Consider the following 19734-nt stretch of genomic DNA (forward strand, 5'->3'; position numbering starts at 1 on the left):
CTTCGGGTTAATCTACCCGTCTTTCTCTCACTGTAACAACAGATGACTAATGGTTTCCGGTATTCTCAGGTTGAAAACTTGTAAGCAATCTTTAAGGCCATAATCATCCGCTCTGGTAAGATGCGAAGTTCTTCTGAGGAACAGTTTTGATACTTCTGACAAGGTGTCACTAGGTTGGTGAGATTAGGCATGAGGACTCAGAGGTCTGTCGTGAGTCGGAGACAGGTCCTGACTCAGAGACAGGTCATAACTCTGTGGCAGGTCCCGACTCTGAGGCAGGTCCCGTCTCTGAGGCGGGTCCTGACTTGGGGACGGGTCCCGACTCTGAGGCAGGTCCCGTCTCAGAGGCAGGTCCCGTCTCAGAGGCAGGTCCCGTCTCAGAGGTAGGTCCCGTCTCAGAGGTCGGTCCCGTCTCAGAGGTCGGTCCCGTCTCAGAGGCAGGTCCCGTCTCAGAGGCAGGTCCCGTCTCAGAGGTCTGTCCTGACGCTGAGGCGGGTCCTGACTCTGAGGCGGATCCTGACTCGGAGACGGGTCCAGGGACGGGTCCTGACTCGGAGACGGGTCCCATCTCAGAGGCAGGTCCCATCTCAGAGGCAGGTCCCGTCTCAGAGGTCGGTCCCGTCTCAGAGGTCGGTCCCGTCTCAGAGGTCGGTCCTGTCTCAGAGGTCGGTCCCGTCTCAGAGTTCTGTCCTGACTCGGTGACAGGCCACGACTCTGAGGCGGGTCCAGACTCTGAGGCAGGTCCAGACGCTGAGGCGGGTCCAGACTCTGAGGCGGGTCCAGACGCTGAGGCGGGTCCAGACTCTGAGGCGGGTCCAGACTCTGGGGCGGGTCCTGACTCTGGGGCGGGTCCTAACTCTGAGGCAGGTCCTGACGCTGAGGCGGGTCCAGACGCTGAGGCGGGTCCAGACTCTGAGACAGATCCTAACTCGGAGATGGGGACGGGTCCTGACTCGGGGATGGGTCCTGACTCTGAAACGGGTCCCGTCTCAGACGTCTGTCCTGACTCGGTGACGGGATCTGACTCTGAGTTCGGCCCTGACTCCTCCAAGTCAGTACCAACCTCTGAGTTGACCAAATTTAGAGGCCCAGCTAAATGTGGACTAAACACAACATTTGATCCATTCTTGGTGGGCTCTTGCCTCTCTTCTTCATCTGGATTGTCTCCACAACCCGCAGCCTTTTTGATGAGGTCCCATGCCTTTTGGAGAAAGGTGTCTTTGAGATTGATTTTTCTCGGTCGTGCAAGGGTTCTTTTAAAGCATTCCACAACCTTGTGAATCACTATTGGGTTGTTGCTTTTAATCATTTTGAAGAGCAGTTCTCTAACTGCGTCTTCATTGCCCCACAGAAGTTGCAGGATGTCTCGGCAGGCTTTTTTTTCCATTTTGTCATAAAAGACAAAATCTATGTCCTTGACTTCTTTCCATATTTTTGGAGCAAGCTTTCTCTGGACCGGTTCGGTGTGCTTCCTTTTGTAATGCCCATAGCTAGATCTGTAACTGGACTTATAAATCAATCTCCATAGAATATTTTGAACCATAATTCTCCTTTCATCTTCTGTTCCACGTCTGAATCCCATCCTGTTTGCGTCCCTCAAAAATTGTTCAGGGTCCATGGTTGCCTGAGTATAATCTTCACTCAGGCAGTTTTCATCTGCGTACAAGTCTTCAGTTGGAAAAAAAGTCTTTCGGATCTTTCTTTTGGTAGACGTGAACATTTTCTCTTTAGGAACAGGATTCTCCAGATGCTTTTTGAATTTTTCCACGATGACTTGGTGTCCTTCTGGGTGTTCCACTAGTGCGATTAAATGCAGTCCACTGGCAAAGTGGAATGCATCTCTCGCAAGACTCTGGAAAATCCTTTCACCAAGTTCTTCTGAAATCTCCGAGAGTACGTTCACATTTATATCTCCAGTTTTTCTCAAAAGCAATTTCAAAATTTTGCTATGTTGTTCCTCAAAGACTTGTCGGACAAGATGCAGAGTTGGTCCATCTGCAGCCTTTTCTATCACTTCCCACAGAAGTTCACTGAGAAAGTTTCTCTTTTTGTAATCTGGGCTTCTTTGACCAGGATGAACTTTGCTGGACAATGTCTTTTTCACTTTCGTCCAAAAAGAAACCTTAGGTTTCACATCCATTTCTCTCTCTGGGCTTTCGTCGTTCATCTTTATTGTGCTGAGCTAAAACGTCCAAATGAATCTCAAGTTGACTGACTTGTTAACTGATTTGTGGCAACTGATCAGAGAATTAACTGATCAGTTGGTGATGTCATGGACTCTATGACATCATAAAGTCATCCTCAGAAGGGCCTCATGACACAGACATCATTTGAAGTCATGCTGATGACGTCATTGTAAGCAGCATGGCAACTGTTGCTAAGGGTAAAAATAGCACGCAGTGAGCATGCGCTGTGAAAAAAAAACTTTATCTGTGGGCACTAGATGCATTATTCCCGCAAGTCTGAACTGGCAGTGATTTGTGCAGCTTAACAGGAGGGCCAGGGAACCATTGGCCCCTCCACTTACCGCCCACCCATTTTTATTTGTTATTTGGGTTCCATCTCCTAACAGGCATAGAGCAAATGTCAGTGGAACCACAACATGACCTGGGCCGGTCTATGAGTCAAACAAACCTCTTGTGATGCCCACTGGTGTGTGAAAAAAAGTGAAAAAGGAGCATTTAAATGTCTATGGGATAATAATAATAATAATAATAATAATAATAATAATAATAATTTACTTGTTACGATGGGTGCAGTAACGGTGTTTCACCGGTATGTGGTGCATGGGAACTCTGAGCTGCCAGTTGCTCTTAATACATTAGAAATGTGCCATTTTAATGAACAATGCCACAGATAAAACATATTTTTATTATGTTTACTCTCTGTAACATGGTTTAGACTTAGATATGTGATTCTATGCATCATAATTTCAGGGACGGAAACATCTTGTCTCCTGTCCTAACATAACATGAACTTCACTTTTTTTTGCTACTAGTAGCTTTTATTTTTAAAGAAATCCAACAGAAAGTGGATGGAAAGAAGGTGGGTGGGAGAGGACAGGCAACCAAGGAGCCAGTAGCAGAGTTGTAGTCAAGGTCACCGACCCAAGACCAAGTCAAGACCAGCACCCCACGCTACGTGACACAAAAAATTAACTTTTACTTATCAAAATTGCTTCTCAAATTAATCTGAAAGATCCACTTTCCCATAAAAAACTAGTTATTAATATGTAGAGCTTAAATAAATGCAATCAGTAAAGATCTGTCCAGAAGAATCGGATCGTTCCTGAATGTACCAGCGTTGTCCCATATGTGCGACACCTCAGTCAAACCTCCACACAATAATTCAGGGCATGAATGACAACTTTTTTTCATCGCAGATGCAACATGTGTGTCTACGTCAGTACAGCTAGCTTTGCTAGCATCACGTCCACAGATCTTACCTTTCTTTAAGCTTTCCTTCCAAATGACGCTAAAAGTTGGATGAAGTCCCCACCATCTGTGAAAGCGAAGCGCTGCTGATTTTACATGTCGCCATATCTTATGATTTATGCAGCGCTATTATATTACTGATGATTAGACTCGCTCAGAGGAAACCACTGCGCATGTCTGGAGCTTCGCGTGCGAGTAAAGGTTGAGGCGATGGGTGACAACAGACACGTAAGTTACGATATTGCTCGGATTTTACGGCGCCACCTTAAGTCCCTGAACTTCACATTTTAACAGAAAAAAAGAGCAACGCGACTTGGATGTAACGAGTAACGCGACAGTTTTGTAGAAATGTAGTGGAGTAAAAGTAGAAAGTATCCATTATTAAATCTACTTAAGTAAAGTACAGATACACGAAAACTCTACTTAAGTACAGTAACAAAGTACTTGTACTTCGTTACTTCCCACCACTGCATTTCAGCAAAATCCTGTTAATCAGACATCAATTAAAATCATGTGTGCCGAATTAGGGAAATGCCTAAAACTTGCAGGGCTTGGGAGGACCAGTGATGAAACACACTGGATTCACTTTGATCACTTGAAATAATTTAAGTCCTATACGTTTGTATCCTCGTTTGACACAATGACTCAAGCTAAGCCACTGTGGCTCTGTGGTCAGAGCAGTTGTCTTGTGGTCGGAAGGTTGACGGTTGAATTCCAGCTCCTCCTGTGAGGGAGAAATTGTGTGGGATGATTATAATATATTGTATTGGTTAAACTTAATAACTTAGTTGGATAAATTTAATAAATTCAGTTGGATAAACTTAATTGAATTGCTTGTTACTACAGAAGCAATTCAATTAAGTTGGTTCAACTATTTTCTTCTTAAAGTGTGTTTTATAGTTGATCCACCGTCATTTGTCGATTTCAACCACAAATCAACCATTAATCAGACCTTGGCATTTCAGTCATCAGATTTCAACCACAAAACAACATTGATTCAATGACACAGTTTCAACGGTTTGATTGGATGGTTGTTTGATGGTTGATCCACCGTCATTTGTCGACTTCAACCTAAAATCAACAATTCTAACTTTTTCAACGTTGATTTAACATCGTGTGCTATCTGGGCAGTGATTAACACAAATAGGTGGTGGCCATTTCAAAGAGTGAGTGACTTCACAGGTGTTTGTTTTGATTTATTTGCTTTGGAGCCTACCATCCAGGACCTGGTCGTACCCACCGGTAAGCCTATTGGATTTATTTTGTGTATTTTCTTTTTTTGTTTATGTACAGGTATTTTTATTCTTTGTGATAATAAATTATTATTGACTTGAGACCTGTCTCCTGCTGATTGCAAAACCGGACCTGTGTCCTTTCATTAATTCCTGGGTAATAACCCCAGGTGGCGTTGTTGGCAACAAACAAAACTAATTGTATGGTCAAAACCACTGAATGCCGTACTACCTCAATTCCAGTGAAATTGGGACATTGTGTAAAACAAATAAAAATCTGAATATGATGATTTGAAAGTGCTTTTCAACCTGTAATCAATTAAATTCACTACAAGACAAGATTTAATATTAAAATTAATAAACTTCTTGGTAGTTTTGCAAATATTCACTTACCGTATTTTCCGGACTATAGAGCTCACCTCACTATAAGCCGCACCTACGTTAAAAAAAAACAACTGGAAACATACATATATAAGCAGCACTGGGCTATACGCTGCTGATATCTCTGCCACTCTCAGTTAATAAATCTGCTGGATTTATTAAGGACACAGCCCTCTGTCTCCAACACCTAACCATGGATCCGTTTACGCTGAACTTACGTGTAGCGTCTCTATTTCCCTCCTCAACTTAAACGCTGCATCATATGAACTTCTTTGTGTTGTTTCCATGGTGAGGGGGGATGAGTTTGAAAACTCTCTGCCATGCCTGCTGCTAGCATGTGCTTGTTCTAAATGAAATTCCTGCTTTCTCTTTGTTTTCCAGTTTTGACTTCCAATGATTCACGTCCTGCTAAAGAGCCCCATGGCGGTTGAAGAAAAATCCACAGAAAAGCCCACCAGGCTATAAACCGCATGGTTTGAAGCGTGGGAAAAAAGTAACAGCTTATAGTCAAAAAATATGGAATTCTGATTTTAGTGCCTCACACTGCAAAGGGGTCAACATACCACCTGGCATGCACCTGTTCAAACATGCAAACAAAAATATATCACCACAACTGCAACATACACCCAGGAGAGAACCATCACCAAGCCCAGCTCCTTCACCACCCAACAAACCCAAAGTCCAGCAACTCAATTCTGAAAAGTAATGGAAACAATCCACAACAGACGCTGCAACCCCCATGACCTCGCCCGCCTCTGCAAAGGCAGCAATTCCTGTCCACCTGTCCACACGCCAGATACCTCCAGATGAGCTGACCAACCACCCCAAGCGAAGAACAACCCACCAGCTGACTCAACACAAGTTGAACTCTGCTGCCCCAGATTACACAGAGCCAAAGGAAAAAGCAGCGGTGGAAGGCTGGCACACCACGCCAGAGAGGCATTCCCATAGAGCATCAGAAGGTTTAAACCTCTAAGCATTGTAGCAGAACAAACTGACTAGATCTTGCATTAGGCCCACAACAAGCAAGAAATGGCCTTACAATGGTGACATCAAAATTAATGTGATACATTGCTTTCAGTTCAGTGTCCATATTCTTAAAAAAAAAGTCAAAATACCTTCACGTGTCTAATGGCATGATTTTGAAAATACAAATCATGTGCTTAATTAATAGAAGTAATTTGCCAGTTGAAAGCGGGTTGGATAGTTGGGAATTAAAATCATTTTTGACTTCCATCTGTTTAACAATACATCAGCTAGACCACATGGTCCTTATACCAACTCTTCTTGAACCAATCACCTGAGAACTTGGATGAATAGTCTATCCTTCATTGCCCTGACAATAGTCCTATTTGCTGACAACAGTTGTCACAAAAATATCTTAAAATGCATGCAGAATGAACCCCACTAATTAATAACGTGACCAAAAATAGATAAATAAATAAAACATAAAACTTATTGATGTCTTCAACAGTATTCTGATCAGTTGACTGATGCTTTTTGAAACTTTACATATGGCAATACACAAGACACAAACTTTATTGGAAGGTTTTTTTTTTTTCTTCCAATGAAATAACAGCAACATAAAACTGTTATAAATAATACAAATTCAGTACAATATGTAGAACAAAGTGACTCGTGTAAAATCTGCTTACAGAGGTATTAACAAAATAAAATGTTCTTGATTTTAAATGGCTAAGGACAGTTTTGCCATTTGTTTTTGCATTTTACTGACATGGAGGCGGGAGGAGGGGTTTGGTAGTGCATTGGAACAGGGAGGGGAAGTTGCAGGGCAGGGTGGCAGACCAAGTCCAGTCATCAGTCCTTGAGGTTCTTGAAATTTCATATCATCTACAATGGCACAGTTGTTCCTGCAATCAGTTACAATACATACAAATTTAAATGCTTGTGTGGATTATTCTTTTTTTATACACAGAGGGATGTTTTGTGTATGTTTAGGAATATTAAAGCATAATTTATATTTCAGGAGTTTGACACCTTGACACTTTGGCACTTCTGTTTTGAATTTCAACATGCGGTTTGACATGTTTGTATTATAACAGTGTGATCTCAAGGGCCATGGCCTCGGGCTACTTGAACAAGACTACCAAAAAAGGGTTTCAAAAGGAATTGTAGAGTAGCCTGGGGACTTGTCAAAATCAGCTCTGATACTGTTGCCCTGAAAAAATCCATTACCCACACATGTGGGGGATGGTAGTTAGCAGGAGTGTGAATGAAGCTGATGTCTGGGAGCTTTTTCAATGTTCAGTGCTAATATTCAGATTCTTTCTGCATCATAATTATGCCTAATCTCCTAAACTTATATTTTTTGCCCTACAATGTTTGTTCACCCTATCAGTGGCATTTTCTGATATGTACCCCCAACCCTTACGGTGCCTCCCCTGGTTCTCAAATACCTCCCCACTCCTAGAATTGGAGGATCTTCATGTCAATAGTACCTAATGCAAACCCTCAAGATATCAAGTTTTGACATAGCAGACTCAGTGTTTTTGCTTTATTTGCTTATTAAAAATGCATTATTTCCTCCATCTTAACCCTCTAAATTTTAAAATTTTCTTTGTAAAAAAATTATTGCATTACAGTCCTGGTAGAGTGCAATTCACAGGAGGGTTTGTTAACCTACCAAGCATGTTAAAAAAAGCACCTGAGAGTTATAAATATTAAAGTTAAGACTCCAGAACACAGGGTTTTTGGGGTTGGTTTTGCTTCTAGACTTCTTTCAGTTAAGTTTAAGTTAACCCTTAGTGGTCATTTTAGTTTATTATCTTGATGTAAATTATTTTGGTAGTATTGTCTTGGTTCTTGCTTTCCTTCTTTCAGTTCAGTTCTTTCAGGTACTGTTTCTAGTGTTTCTAGTTATGTCTAGAATAGAATAGAATAGAATAGAATAGAATAGAATAGAATAGAACATACTTTATTGATCCCCAAGGGAAATTGTTTATTCGTTGACAAGCTACTCCAACTGAGGTAATAAATATCATAACACAAATATAAACATATTAGACAAAGTTTATATATATATATATATATATATATATATATATTATATATATATATATATATATATATATATATGCACCTAAGAGTGATGAAGTTCAAAAGGACTACATATAATAAATAATAAATAATAAATAATAAATAATAACATGCACATGCAAATACATTAATCAATAATAATCGGGTGATTCTTTTTTGCGGCAACATTCCTTGTCCCATGTTTTGCTTACAATTATTTTTTGGCACATTGTTGTAAATAATGTGCCAAATATTTACAACAAAGTATTTTAATTATACATTTAGATGTTTGCCATTATTCAAATATAAATGAAATGCCTTTTAAATATTATTTTGTTCTTTACACACCTTTTTGGTGACCACATGTTCAATTTTATTGTGTCCCCAGTGCAGTGTAATAGACTTCCTCATGAAGTTTAAACTATAATATATATATATATATATTTATGTTTTTCTTCAATAAGTTGATTGACTGGACTAAACCTTATTTTAATATGCAATTGAATCTGTTAAAACTATTTTTCTCATTTGATATTTTCTTCATATTATACATGTCCCAGTACTAACTTTCCACCCTGTTAGGATGTTTCCTTTTTGCCTTCAAAAAGTCTAAAATTCCCTAAAAACCCTTTAATGTAAGTGACATCAATTGGTTTTGAAGTGAATTCAACCATGGAAACAAGTAAGCTTTAACTGTCACTATCTCTGTACTTTTTCTTAGCTTAAATATGTTAAACCTGTCATTTTAGTAAAGCTTAAAGTTCCACCCTGTTAGGATAGATTGTGAAAATGTTTATTCAGTGGAATTTAAAAACATTATATTAGAATGTTATTTTTTTTTCTGTTGAAGATTAACTAGCTAAATGTTGACCACATAAAGAGCTACATGTAGATTAGTTAGAAAGTTCCACCCTGTTATGTTCATGAACCAAACAAGGTAGAAATTAGGGTGAAAGTAATAATTTTAAGTCAAATAAAAAATTCAGATGATGGAATAGAGTTGCAGAATAGTCTGCGGTATTAACAGATGCCTTTGCCATTTGTCTGTTTTCATTTCACTTGGTGCCCCCATTGACTCCTGTGAGGGGAACAATGAGTACCTATCATGGGAAAATCCACAACAGGGATGTCACCTGTTTTTCCCAATAGAGCCAGGACAAATACTCTACCTATACTTTGACTTGAAAGAGGAATCCTACAACCAATGATGAAATCGTCAGATTTTAGAATCAAAGACATTAATTTTCCACCATGTTATGTTCCATTCCACACATGTTTTTATTTAATATTGTTACAGAAACATTAAGTAATGTGAATTTTCTGTGCCATGTTGGGAATTGAAGACCAATAAATGCAAATATTGGTATAAGTTTTTAAAATTACCAATATTTTCAATGCTGTCAGTAAGAATGAATTTAAAAAAGTTTTTTCTTTACAATACAGTCATAAATGATTCGTAACTTCATGATGTGTTACAATTTCAAGAATAAAACATACTATATTGTAAAATGGACACCCTCTTTTAAAGAAAAGTCATTATTTTTCTAAATTTAAATGTTTAACTATTTGTGGTCTATATGTAAATGTTCATAACAGGGTGGAACACATTCAGAGACAATGGTGAAAAAAAACACATGTAATTATTCATTTATCCAATATGAGCTTGCCCATTATTAAGTTCTTATTGTTAATGTCAGTGTTGTAACTTAAAACATTAATACTTTTTTTTTCAAAAATCCTGAGGCCGAAATGTTGCTGCAAAAGAAGAAAAAAAAAAATTTTTCTAAAAATGAGTATTTCTATAAATGTCTATTTCTTACTTATTTCATCTAGGTTGAGTTCTTCTTATATGTCCAAGTCTATGCCTTCCTTCAGTGGTCCTAGTTAGGTTATTTCTTTAGTTCCTCTAGTTCAGTGTTTCTCAAACTTTTTTGGGCCAGCGTCCCCCCTAGCCTTTATCCAGGTCCCTCACTGCCCCCACCAAAAGATTTGTAGGCTACTTTGCACTGACAATTATTTTATTATTAATGTTACTTTCATTATTGTAGATGTTTTGAATCGGCGCACCGATTATGTTTTCCCGGACACTTCAGCGCGCCTTACGCTCCTTCACCTCGCGCACATAACGGGGTAAATGTAGCGAGTTTTGCCCTAAACGTATCGGCGTCTGGGGGGGAGGCGAGCGTATGTTTCTACGCTCCTTCGTGGGGGGGGATTTATGTTTTCGCATCCACCTGAATAATGTGTAGTTGCGCCCCTACCCATGGTATTTCAACAATATTATTTTACCTTTCATCTGAAATAGTGTCTGTTCTTGCCATACAGTCCTCTGTATTAATTATTGCTCTAATGTCTTGCCATACCAGTTTATTCCTCTGTATTTACTTTAGTTTCTTAGTTTATTCTTGCATTTTGTTCTACATTCATTTCCATTTAGTTTCATTTGATTAGTATTGTCCTCTTGGTTTATTGCTACGTCCACTTTAGTTTCTTTCCTGTTGCTACATTTATTTTATCGTTTTTTATCGTCGTATTGACCATCAGTATCTTCACTCATCACCTGCTGCGCCTCCTAATCGTCATGTGTTTCACATCATGTGTTGATTTTTCACTGTTCAGCGTCGGATTCTCTGTTTTTATGCCATAATTCACATCTAGTTCGTCGCTTCGTTTTGCCCGCTTCTCATGTTTCAGAATTTTGCGCAAAGTGCACGTCGTTTTTTTGGGGGGGTTTTTAACTCCCTAAGGTGCAGGGCGGTCGGAAACACATCGATGGGGAAAAGGTAGACCGACATAAACCTTTTAAAACGACGGAAACAATTTCTGCATTCTGATTATTGAATTTAAAAGTGCTGTGTTGTTCTATCAGCCCCGTTTCATACCGGACCACTTACAGCTCCGTGTTAACGCTATAAAATGAACGCTCTTTATCAGTGGTATCACCCATGGAGGTATTTCTTTATTTCTCTATTTAAATGATACACAGTGAGGGTATCGTGATTTTAGTAATTACATGTTTATAAGAGCAATTTTCTGCTGTCCTTCCATGGTAGCGGGCAGCCTTCAAACGGAAATAAACAGTTTTTAATATAAATTGCTGCTTTGACATGATCACAGAACTGCCAAAACATATGTAGCCTACATAAATATCAGACAAAGTGAATCACAGCAGCGTCATCAGCAGTTGTAACACTGAACTGATGCGGAGCCATGAAGCTACAAACACTGAATAGAAGAAGAGCTGCCATCGATACAGTTTCAGCCAAGCATGATTTAATGTTACACAATACAGTTTTATCAAGTTGCTCAAAGTCTAAACTGGTATTGTTGTGGATTTAAGGTGTAAAGTTTACCTTCGACCAAACGCCCCTCAAAGGCATCCCAGCGCCCCCTTTTGTAAAAATGTCTGCCAGCGCCCCTGCCGTCCTCTGAACGCCCCCTGGGGTGCGGTACGCCCACGTTGAGAACCGCTACTGTAGTTGTTCCTCATTTCAGTTCCCTGATAGTTTGTCTAGTTTTCTTATCTAGCTACCTTAGGTTTAGTTCTGTTATGTCTGCATCCATGCCCTGTATTCCTATAGTATCATCAATCAATCAATCAAATTTTATTTGTATAGCAATTTCAGCAGCAAGGCATTTCAAAGTGCTTTACATAATTAAAATAAAAACAGAAATAATCAGTGAGAAGAGAGAGATTTAAAAAAAGAATAAAAAAATAAAATAAAAATAAAAACAAAAAAACAAAAAAAACATTACATCATTAAAACGTCGAAAGAAAGAAGAAGAAATTAAAACATTAAGACATAAAAACATGGAAGACATCAAAACCCGCACTCTAACCCTAACCCTATCCTAATTTAGCCATAAGCAACTCTAAACAGGTGGTTTTAAGTTGAGATTTAAAGGCACCCAGTGTTTCAGCTGTTTTACAGTTTTCTGGAAGTTTGTTCCAAATCTGTGGTGCGTAGAAACTGAATGCTGCTTCTCCTCGTCTGGTTCTGGTTCTGGGGATGCAGAGCAGAACCAGAACCAGAAGATCTGAGGGGTCTAGACGGTTGGTACAGTAATAACAGATCTTTAGGTATTGTGGTGCTAAACCGTTCAGAGATTTATAAACTAACATCAGTATTTTAAAGTCTATTCTCTGAGCTACAGGGAGCCAGTGTAGGGACTTTAAACTGGTGTTATGTGTTCTATCTTCCTGGTTTTAGTGAGAACCCGAGCAGCAGCATCTGGATCAGCTGCAGCTGTTTGATTGATTTATTAGTCAGACCTGTGAAGACGCTGTTGCAGTAATCAATGCGGCTAAAGATAAATGCATGGATGAGCTTCTCTAGATCGTGCTCAGACATAAGTCCTCTAACCCTGGAGATGTTCTTCAGGTGATAGAAGGCCGACTTTGTGACTGTCTTAATGTGGCTCTGAAGGTTCAGGTCAGAGGTCATCACTACTCCCAGGTTTCGGGCTGATCGCTGGTTTTTAGTTGTAATAACTGAAGCTGTGCATTGATTCACAGCTTCAGTTGCTTCAGTTCCTCTTTAGGTCCAAAGATAATAACTTCAGTTTTGTTTCAGTTCAGCTGGAGAAAGTTTTGGCACATCCACACATTGATCTGTTCTAAGCATCTATTCAGTGATTGGATGGGTTCAGAGTCACCTGGTGACATCGTGATGTAGAGCTGTGTATCATCCGCATAATTGTGGTAGCTAATCCTATGTCCTGTTATAATCTTTGCCAGTGGGAGCATATAAATATTGAAAAGAAGGGGTCCTAGGATTGAACCTTGGGGTACCCCACATGTGACCTTTGACCTCTCTGATGAGAAGTTTCCGATTGAAACAAAGAATCCCTGTTCTTTATGTAAGATTCAAACCAGTTGAGCACTGGACCGGAGAGTCCGACCCAACTCTCCAGTCGATTCAGTAAAATGTCGTGGTCAACAGTGTCGAAAGCTGCACTGAGGTCCAACAGAACCAGCACTGTGGTTCTCCCACAGTCTGTATTTATATGGATGTCATTGAACACTTTTACAAGGACCGTCTCTGTGCTGTGGTGAGCACGAAAACCAGACTGGAAGGAGTCAAAGCAGTTTGTTATTGTTAGGAAGTTATTTAATTGTTTAAAAACAGCTTTTTCAATAATTTTGCTGATGAATGGGAGGTTGGAGATTGGCCTGTAATTCTGCAGTAGGGATTTGTCTAGATTGTTCTTTTTTATAAGTGGTTTGATAACTGCTGTTTTCAAAGCCTGGGGGAAAACACCTGAAGAGAGCGATGAGTTACTATTTGGATCAGATCATTAGCAACAACAGGCAGGACTTTCTTAAAGAAATGTGTGGGCAGGACATCCAGACAGCAGGAACTGGAGCTTAATTGACTTATAATTTCTTCTATGGTTTTATAATTTAGTAGTAGAAATTGGGTCATTTTTCCTGCATTTGTTTTGTTTGGGCACAGCATTAGTACTGTCTTTGGAGTGGATGTGCAGATTAATCCTCTGATCTTTTGAATTTTCTCTGAAAAGAAACTTGAAAACTTGTTGCAGGCGGCAATAGATTGAAGTTCAGGTGGTAACGTCATTGGAGGATTTGTGAGCCTGTCAACAGTGGCAAATAAAGCTCGAGCGTTGTTAATGTTTTTGTTTATGACATCTGACATAATGACATAATAAACGTGCAGTTGACCTTTACGCCATCTCCGTTCGGCCCTACGGCAGAGTTGTCATGCAGATTGAACTACTTGTGCATTTCTCCATGGAGATTTCTTCCTACCAGTCACAATCTTCACTTTAATGGGGGCAATGTAATCAATGATATCTGAAAGTTTGCACTGAAAATCATCCACCAACTTATCTACGTCACAATAAGTTAAGAGTGAGGAAGAAGAGTAGATTTGATTAAATGTTTCTGCTGTGTTTTCTGTGAAAAGTGGGTTAACGGATAAAGAACTGTGAAAGAAAACAGCAAAATGATCCGACAGGGTGACATCAGTTACAGAGACATTGGAAATATTCACACCCTTACTGATAACCAGGTCCAGTGTGTGTCCATGAGTGTGTGTTGCTTGTTTGACATGTTGTGTTAAACCAAACTCTCTAATATATTACAGAGCTTTTTAGCCCTCGGTCTTCAGGTTGTCAACATGAATGTTTAAATCACCGACAATTATTAAACAATCGTAATCAATACATATGAGAGATAGAAGCTCATTGAAGTCCGCAAAGAAATTTTCCACATATGTTGGTGTTTTGTATAGAGTTAGTGTCAAAGTTCGTTTGTGGCCTTTTACCTCGATTCCAAGATATTCAAAAGACATAAAATTACCCAGAGATTTACTACAGTTCATGGTATTCTTAAATATTGAAGCCACGCCTCCTCCTTTTTTGTGTTTTCTATTTTCACTTAAAAAATTGTACGTAGGAGGCGTTGATTCAATTAGTACGATTGCTTCATTATTGTCATTCAGCCATGTTTCTGTCAGAAATAAAACATCAATATTATGCTCAGTGATGAAATCATTAATTAATAGAGCTTTAACACAGAGAGATCTGGTATTAAAAGAGCCAGTTTAAGTGACTCGGAGGCTGAAAGCTCTTCAGTCTGAGGTTCCTTTAGACAGGGATCAGTCTGTGGTTTGAATTAAGACCACTGTTTTTTGTATTTCTGTTTTTGTAGCTTTTCTTGTAGTGATCCGGACAGGTATTGTCCTGCTATGCAATGTTGGGGGCCAGACACATTCTGGAGGAAGACGGGTGTAAGGATAATATCTGGACCCCGGTCTCAGACCTCAGAAATGCGGAGTGCTGGATCTTCAGGGAGGTCAGAGGCAGGTGGCTTAGATGAAGTGAGAGTCGTGCAGAGGCGAACCTGTTGATCCATACTATCCAGCTGGGAGGAGAAAGAGTCCGTCCGTCTTTCTCTCTCACCTGAATTCTCCACCAGCATTTTCAGGCGGCTCAGGTGCAGCCCGACTCTCTTTAGTGGTTCACTTTCTAAGCAACTCTGATCTTGTGAGTGAGTGTAGGAGCAGAGAGGGAGGGGGAAGGAGGAGGGGAACCAGTCATTCTGTTCACAGCCGTTGTTTTATCAGTTTGTATTTGAATAGTTTGTTCTTGATAAGCGCAGGGCTCCATCCTAGTCAGACATCCTTGAGCCTGTTCTTCTGAAGCGATGGTCACATTGTTGTTCTTGTTGATAAAATGAAAAATGTTTGCAGTGAGCAGCCTTATTCCGTGTTTGTTAAGATTGCGTCCTCCTCTTCCAAAGAGGTGAAAGCGCTGCCAGTAGATCCAGAGGTTATCGATGAAGGTCACTGAGCTGGCAGAGCAGGTTTTAATCAGCCATTTGTTTATCATAAGCAGCCTGGAATGTTTTTGTCTCCCCATTGAGGTGATGGAATTGGACCACTGAGAAATAACTTCGTTTTTAATTTTACCATAGTGTCCAGAAGAATATTAAAGTCCTTTTTCAGAATCTCGGATTTTTGCTTGCCAGATCGTTGGCTCCAACATGCACAACTAAAGTCTCCATGTTTGGCTGATCAGTGGTTAGAGAGAGTAAATCAGATACAGTGTCACCAAGAAAAGAAACCACTCTCGTTTTCTTGGGATTACAAACATGACTGATTCCATTTACTGCCTCATCTCCAACAATAAGCACTCTTGGCATACCTTTCGTTTTCCTGGTGGTCCCTTTGTCCTTCGGAGCTTTGTGCAGTGGATGCGTTGGTTTAGCCTCATTGCTGATGTTTGAAGGTGGGTTTTCACTCAGAGGCTCGTGCTGAAGTGCAGAAAATCTGTTTTTCAGTGGGATTCCCACGGAGTCAGGATGTTTTGAGGCTTGGGCTGGTCGCTTTGTCCTTGGGAGTGGGCTCGGTGTAGTCGTTTTGGTTCCAGCTGCTTGTTTGCTATTCTTTGGCGGAGCAGGTGTTGAGGTTGAAGGTGGGTTTCGGCTCAGAGCCGGCCACGCTGATTCATCCAGGTGAGGGTTCTCCCCGTTAGTCGTCTCATGGGATCTGCAGTGTGAGACTTTTGTTTTGGCTTGGCTCCCTGAGCGATCCAGGGTGAGCTGCTTGGTGCGGGGTGTATGACCTCTCCGCTGATTTGAGGAAGAGTTGTTTCATATCCACAGGTAGCGTTGATCTCAAAGTTCACCTCCAGCCGTTGAATCTTTGTTTCTAAAAACTGAAGTCGTTGTAGAATACTGCTAATGTCCTTGGGGTCGGACGGGGGCATTTTGCCCTAGTTCAACTTGGAGGTGAAGAAAAGTGAGGTAAAAATAAAAGTGAGAAAATCTCCTGGTCTTTAGGTTTGAAGTAATCCAGTTATAATGTCGATAATGTGAATAAAACCATAAAAATTGTGACTTTAAAATAATTCACAAGCAAAGTTATCAGTAAGGACGGGAGAGAGCAGGATAAGCTGTTCCTCCTTCAGCTGCCAGACGCAAAAAAAAATAAAAAATTCTAGTTAACAACAACTTTGGGCTGAGGTGCCAGAAAGATGGTTTGTGTCGTGATCCGTGTTTCGGTGTGTTTATTTTTGAGTTTTCTGTGTGATCCGTTTCCCTGTGAGTCCTGTCTCCACGTCTTCCCGTTGATTGTCTCCCAGGTGTGTCTCGTTCCCTTGATTACCCCATGTGTATTTAGTCTCACCTGTTGTCTGTGTTCGTTGTCGGATCCTTGTCAATTGTCAGTTGTTCACTGCTGTCTATTGCCGTCGAAGTTTGTCTACGTCTGTCGTCACGCTCCAGTTGTACTGCTAAGTCCTGGATTGTTTTTGCTCACATGTAAGTCATGTTAGTCAGTTGCTACCGGCATTTTAGCTAGTGATGGGCAAATGAAGCCTCATGAAGCAATGAAGCTTTCCAGCCCTTTGCTTTGCAAAAAGGTTCATTACTCGATGCTTCATTCATTGCTCACTAGTGACATCTGCTGGTGAAACTAACAGCCTTGTCACTCAGTTGGATCATACTTCCAAAAATTACTAAATGCAATATTGTCACAAAGTTTTCATCAAACTCATATTTAGTAACAGGAGAATCAATGAAACCATATTTAATTGTCATATGTTTTAATTATTAAAATGATTTGTAGCCAATCTAATCCTGGTTTGTGTTGAACGTCAGTGGTTGTTTTGGGTTTTCTTTTATGTCAGATTTGACAATAAAGACATTTGATGTTTTAGTGTCTTGGCAGTGCAGTGCATGTTGGGGGATTCACCTTTTCTTGAATTTATAATTGGCTCTGATCCCTTGTATTTGGCTAGATGTTGAATTTTAGTTCTGCAACACCATTAAATCTGTTTCTGCTGTGCAAGACTGATATATCTTTGCTAATCAGACTACAAATAATAGTGGAACTTTGCAGAAGGTAAGAAATTGGGAGGTGGAGGGGTTAATTATTGTTATCTAAGAAGAATTTTATTGTGAGCAATCATCTCAAAGCATTCCAAGATGTCAGAGATTTTCCTCTTGCTGGCTCCATTTCAGACAATTAATCAAGTTTACTTGTGTAGCACATTTCAGCAACAATGCAGTTCATAAAATCACAAAAAATATAAAGTCATAAAAAAACATAATCTACAATTGAGAAAAGCAGTAACAGACATTACATTTTGATGAGTACCATCAATACACATCACATAAGTTGGTCAATGTTCATTTTATTTTGGCCACTGAAGACAAATATTCTCCTCTGATGCGAGACCAAAAGGACAACAACCCATGATGCAGTACGGCTCATCGCGCTTTTGTTTTGAAAACCGACACGCAAAATGAAGCAGTCAGTGACCCAGGCAATGCGAGGCATCGTTTGTCGCCAGTCACATGGTTTTCAGCAAAAACGACACAAGCCTCGAAGCAGGGCTTCGTCGGACACGCCCCCCTTTTACTCGGTACAAGCCTCGAAGCCTGGATTCAGATAGCCCACCACTAATTTTAGCTGTGCGCTTGTCTCCTGCCGTGCTGCCTGTCTTGAACTGTTTCCCTGAGCTATATTTTTCTTAAAACTCATAATTTTCATCACAACCTGGGTCTCAGCGTTCTCTCCTCACCATCAACCACACCAGCTCATGACAGATTGCCCAGGCCACCAAACAGGCTAGGACCACCTCTGATAACTATCACATCCTATCTTGGTTGGTTCAGATTCTTATGTTTTTGACTCTTACAAAATTATTACCCTTGATCAAACCAAAAATAACCACCTGATAGGTGTTTTTGTTGGAATCATTTAACCAAAGACTGAGTTAATGATAGAAACTGGCCTTAATTCCCATTCCCAGGATGGATATGACTAGATACATACCGTAATTTATATGAAATATCCTGCAGTACTGTGAACTATTCTGTTGCCAAAAAACTGGTGCAAAAAGATCAGATGATCAGCACTTGCATAGTGCTGCTGCACTGACTATTGCAGAGAAATCAAATACACATTGACAACACAATACCTGCTTATAACTAGGTTTGATATTGTTTGTCAGGACTGTGGCAGCAGCATTTTGGATGTGCTGCAGCTACACTATTCATGTTACAGAGACTGGTAAATTAGCACATCACCCAGGTCTTCCTGGCTTCCTGGAGCTCAGACAATAGACTTTAAAATACTGTTGTTAGTTCAGAAATCATTAAACAGCTTAGCACCAAAATGCATTGTTAGTTCAGAAATCATTAAACAGCTTAGCACCAAAATGCATTTGTTGTTGTATCAACCTTCCAGATATCTCAGGTCTTCTAGTTCTGGTTCTGGTTTTGTCTGCTCTGCATCCCCAGAACCAGAACCAAACATGGTGAAGCAGCATTCCATTTCTGTGCTCCATAAATCTGGAACAAACTTCCAGAAAACTACAAAACAGCTGAAACACTGAGTTCCTAAAAACCCATATGTTTAGAGTTGTTTTTTATTAATATGAACTAGAATGACAATAGTCTTAGTGTGTATTGTAACTTTTTTTATTTTATTGAAATGTGCAGTACAAATAAACTTAGTGATGATTATAGTGCCTTGAGGTCATTTGCTTATGCTAGGTTTAGTTTTTTCTGCTCCTTTGTTTCCCTTTGTATTTAATGTGTTTACAACTCCTGCTCTCATTTTCCCTGCTCAGCTCTACTGTCAGAAGTTTTACATTCCCTGATCCCACTCAACTGGATCCAGAATGACACAGGATCCAGCTGAGCAAGATCCAGAATGGATCCGCCTCAGTATATTAGCTTTCGGGTTTTCATGATTCATTAGTGGCTTCTTCCGTTACACTGCCCATGGTCCATGCCCTGTTGCCCTTGTGCTCATTCTATGAGGTTGTATCCATCTTATCAATAAATGTGCCACTGTTCAAACTGTAGTTTGCATGTTCTCCCTGTGCATGCGTGGGTTCTCTCCCGGTACTCCTGCTTCCTCCCACAGTTCAAAACATGACTGTTAGGTTAACATGTTAGGTTAGCATGTCAGAACACACACATTGTGTGTTCTGACATGCTAACCTAACATGTTAGGTTGACTGGAACTGGAGGTATCCACAGTTGTGGACAGCATCTCCACAGAATTAGAAGATTAGAAGTTGTACTACTTCCCCATAATCTTCTCTCCTCTTCCTGCCTTTGTTTTTTTCAATAAATCTATTTTGAGCCAGGCCATAACAAAATACTAAACAGC

At 40.1% G+C, this 19734-nt stretch overlaps 1 long non-coding RNA gene across 1 annotated transcript in view; it reads right to left on the bottom strand.

The window, feature by feature from the left end:
* Positions 1-19734, bottom strand: part of LOC103476031 (uncharacterized) — a 165895-nt gene that overhangs the window by 143709 nt on the left and 2452 nt on the right. The window lies entirely within an intron of this gene.

Source organism: Poecilia reticulata, chromosome 2, assembly GCF_904066995.2.
Source record: "Poecilia reticulata chromosome 2, P_reticulata-male-v2, whole genome shotgun sequence".
Classification (NCBI taxonomy): Eukaryota; Metazoa; Chordata; class Actinopteri; order Cyprinodontiformes; family Poeciliidae; genus Poecilia; species Poecilia reticulata.